Source organism: Lygodium microphyllum, chromosome 23, assembly GCF_053477565.2.
Source record: "Lygodium microphyllum isolate KBCC chromosome 23, Lygodium_microphyllum_v1.1.10, whole genome shotgun sequence".
Taxonomy (NCBI): domain Eukaryota; kingdom Viridiplantae; phylum Streptophyta; class Polypodiopsida; order Schizaeales; family Lygodiaceae; genus Lygodium; species Lygodium microphyllum.
Window position 1 is genome coordinate 8,931,811 of NC_141157.1, and position 5,015 is coordinate 8,936,825.

Genomic DNA, 5,015 nt, shown 5'->3' on the forward strand with positions numbered 1-5,015 from the left:
ATCTTACCCATCCTAGCTCTAGGCGATGCCATGAGAAAGGGAATCCTAGACACAGGGCAAGAGTCAGTGTGCTTAGCCATGCGATGCTCTAGGCTTGGGGTAACCCACCTATCGAGAATGCTAGATTTAATGTTACACTAGCTAACGGAATGAAAGTTAAGCCATTTGGAGTACTAAAGAATTGGCCATTGAAGATTGGGAGAGTCCAATTCTCCATTGACTTCATAGTCATGAAAGGAGTGGACTATGACATCCTATTAGGCCGACCCTAGATACCCAACACACAAGTCATAGAAGACTAGGGCAACGGTCTGATCTTCCTAGGCAATCAAACAAAAGTGGGAAGGGCAGAGATGGATACTTGGAAGACTATGCCATTCGACTTAGATGCCGTCTTAGCCATGCTAAAGGGTGATGCACGAGTTAGAAAATCGCACGAGCCGCTCACCAAGCATATCCCTTGTCATCTTGAGAATGAGCGAGATTGGATGCACGTGCTAGCCACGATTGATCTACCATTCTTGGATAACCAAGAGTATGAGCAAGCCACTAAGGCAATTGGTAAACCTAGTGGCACGCCCTCGATACTAGTTTGCATGATGGCTAGAAGCTCGCAGAGATGACCCAGTCATGTTACATTCCATATCTCAAGCAATAAACGAGAGCTCCACAAGATCTTAGAGCATCTGACGAACAAGCTAGATGGCAACCCGACAGCCAATCTCAAGCCACTTAAGGATATCTTAGATGAACCCAAGTGGTGGCAGTGGACTAAGGTTCACAATCTAAACTTAATGTAGAATTGGGCCTTAGTCACCGATGAAAAGAAAATACAACGTCAAGACTTAGCTGATGATGAGCAGTCAGACAAGGAAGATTCTAACAATGAGTACAAAGATTATTGTTCCTTCAGATGACGAGAGTGAAGGAGAAGTTGATACGATAGAATACGACACGGAAGGACATGTGATTGAGCAAATATGGCTAGACTCCAAACCTCAAAAGAAGAACACTTTTAGAATCAAGAGAGGAGTCATGTGCATGGATTGCGATTGCACGTGGTTGGAGCATATAGAGGAAAATGACATGAGCAAGCACGCCTAGTCCAAATTGAGTGCCGCACCATTATTTAGGACAGATTCACCCTTTATGCTACAACTACCAGGAGAGACCCCTCTTCTAGCAAAGAGGGAGAGTTCAATTCTGAGTCAGAACTAAGCTTAGATAGTTATCCAGAAATACCTCGATCGCCTAAGACCAGACGCACCAAAGGAGACTTACCAGTCCACCTAAGGCACCGAAGGTTGAAGGAAGAATGAAATAAATAACCTAAGGAACCACAAGTTGGGGAGCAAAGAAAGCTGCATGACCTATCGAAACGATTCACGAAGTTTAAGAAAGGCGATAGGATAGTGATCTTGCTAGGAGCCAAATGACAAGGGCAAGAAAGTGAACCAATAGAAGGGCCAGTTAAAGTCAAGGAGGTTAATCTAGCTAAGGAAGGGGAGATGCCTCGACCTATCTTTATAGCCGACAAATTGATTGAGAAGGACACCAGTCTCATTGCTCCCTTATAGGAGTATATAGACGTCTTTGCTTGGTTCCTTGATGAGCTAAAAGGTGTAGATTTGGGTGTAGTGACTCACAATATGCCCAAACACCTAATGCAATGCCTATCATATGAATCCCAAGCACACTCATTCTATCAAAGAAGAAATCAATAAATTATTGACAACAGGATTCATTTACGAGCACACAGACTAAGTCTCACCCATAGTGATCATATTGAAGGAAAACACAAAGACCAGAGTGTGCATCAACTACAAGAAAGTCAACACTACTACTAAGAGAGACAAGTACCCATTGCCATACTACACATAGCACATGCTCGAGAGAGTTGCTGAAAAAGAGGCCTACAATTTTTTGGGTGACTTCTTAGGATACAATCAGCTGCAAGTGCATCCTAACAATAGGCACAAGATTGCATTCACCACTGAGTGGGGGGTCTTTGCCTGCATAATCATGCCCTTTGGGTTGATGAACACACCGGCCACATTCCAAAGGCTCATGTGTGCCATATCCAAAGGCATGCTTAAGAAAGAGTTAAAAGCATTCATTGATGATTTGTGTGTTCACTCTAATTGGAAGGAGCACCTTGACACACTTCGAGCTATCTTTGAACGACATTGATTGTATCGTCTCTCGTTGAACCCCTTGAAGTGCCAATTCTGGATAAAACATGGATGCATCATAGGGCACATGATGTCAAAGAACGGCATTGCCATGGACTTTTCTAAAGTCAAGGTTATTGTTGATCTACCACTACCATCCATTACAAGGGAGTTCAATGCTTCCTGGTCCATACGGGGTATTATCAAAGATTTGTACTAAACTATGCATTGATTGCTATCTATGTACAAGTTGTTGATAATATTCAATGATCGAGGAATGCCAGTGCATATATGAGGAATTGAAAAAGGCTCTAACCACAACACCAATCCTACAAGTCCCTGAGTGGGACCATAACCTTCCACATTCACATTGATGCTTCGAAGTTTGCTATGGGAGCTGTGTTGTGCTAGCTTAGTGAACACAAACTAGACTATCCAATGAGCTTTGCTGTGTGTGCAAGCATGAATTTCATGACATACTTGCAGGTGCACACAGTAAGATTGTAGGAGGACATTTTAGCGGAGACACGACAGCCCACAAGGTACTGCAATCTCAACTGTGGTGGCCTACCCTTTTTCAAGATGCAACATGATTTGTCAAGCACTCTCATGAGTACTAATGGACTAAGGTACCTATTCGCAAGGATAAAATAGAGTTAAGTTCCAGTGAGCAAGACAACCATTTGAGAAGTAGAGGATTGACTTCATTGGGCCTATTAGTCCTACAACATAGTGCTCACAGGTCAAGTACATCATTGTTGCCACCGATTATCTCACAAAATGAGTGGAAGCATGATCCACGATGAAAAACAATGCTAGGACCACATCTAAGTTTGTATGGGAGCACGTGATCTCATGATTCGTCTATCCCATTGAACTAATTAGTGATCAAGGCACACACTTCATCAATGAAGTGATCGCTCATCTCTTATCCACCTTCTTGATCATCCATTGAATGAATAATATAACAAGTGAATGAATAATTAACAACACATTTTTTAACATTGTTGTAAAGGGATTGCAAATGTTTTGGGAACATGCAAATCATTTTAATAGACAATGGATATGCATATATATATATATATATATATATATATATATATATATATATATATATATATATATATATATATATATATATATATATATATGGTTTGTTATTTATGCTTAAAAAGAGATGTTTTACTCATGTTTTTACATTATACCAAGTCTATCAATAATTAGAAGTGTTCTATAAAATTTCACATAAAGGGATCACATATTTTTTTGATAATATTGTTAACCCATGTTCGAAACAGAGAAAAAGAAGTCCAAGAAAACTCCAAATGCGGACACAAAGGAAGAAACATGAAGGAAAATGGCTAGAAGTGCAACGGTGGCATCAAAAGCTAAGTCAAAGGCAAAAGTGCATTTTTAAAAGCAAGGCACCCGTAAAACTTTTGTAAAGGAGCGCCAAGCTCCCTCTTGTGCAAATTGTAAAAGGTAGAGGGGCATAGGTAAAGGGAAAGGGCAACTAGAAGGGAATGGAAAAGAGGACCCTACCACAATGGCTGGTCATGTAAAAAAGGGGATGGATGCCCAAAGGGATAAGGGTTTTGTATATAAACTCAAAAAGTGAATGAGAAGCTCATTCTTTGATGTGTGGCTAAAGTGGACTCTTCTTCTTCCATTCTTCTCTCATTCTTACTTGCTCGTGTGTGCTTGAGTGTGACAGAGTGAATGTGTAAGGGTGAGCAATCTTGGCCAAAATCAAGAGACGCAACTACACCACAAGTAGTGCTGCTTAGAAAGAGTCTAAACGCTACGAGCCAACAAATCAACCAAGGCCATTGGCCAAGAAACACTTTAGGCAGCATCCGATGCTATGGCAAGAACTAAAGTAGTGTGTGAAAGGATTAATAGAGCAAGCTGCTAAACTGACTTACATGAGCATGATGCAATAACACAGATACCAAGTCTGACACTGCACTCAGTGCCCAAGTCCTTGCACGTTAATGCTTTCTAGGAAGGCACAAAAATACATGCAATCTTGCCGGTCCTAGCTCTAGGCGATGCCATGAGAAAGGGAATCGTAGACATGGGGGTAGGAGTCAGTGTGCTTAGCCAGGCAATGCTCCAATATTGGGGTAACCCACTTGTCGAAAACACTACATTTAATGTTACACTAGCTAACGGATTGAAAGTAAAGTCATTCAGAGTACTAAAGAATTGGTCATTAAAGATCACAAGAGTTCAATTCTCCGTAGACTTCATAGTCATGAAAGGAGTGGATTACGACATTCTATTAGGCCGACCTTGGATGTGCAACGAACGAATCATAGAAGACTGGGGCAATGGTCTGATCTTCCTAGGCAATCAAACGAAAGCAGGATAGAGATGGATACTTGGAAGACTATGCCAGTCGACTTAGATTTCATCTCAGCCATGCTAAAGGGTGATGTGTAAGTTAGAATCATACGGGCTGCTCACTAAGTATATCCCTTGTCATCTTGAGGATGAGCGGGATTAGATGCATGTGCTAGCCATGATTGATCTGCCATTCTCAGATAATGAGGAGTACAAGCAAGTCACTAAGGCAATTGGTAAACCTAGTGACATGCCCTCAGTATACCAATTTTCATGATGGCTAGAAGCTCGTAGAGTTGACCCATCCTTATTAGATTCCATATCCCAAGCAATAAACGAGAGCTCCAAAAGATCTTAGAGCATCTAACGAACATGATAGCTTGCAACCCAACAGCCAATCTTAAGCCACTCAAGGATCTCTTGAATACACCCAAGTGGCAGTGGACCAAGGTTCATGATCTGAACTTAACATACAATTCAGCCTTAGTCGTCGATGAA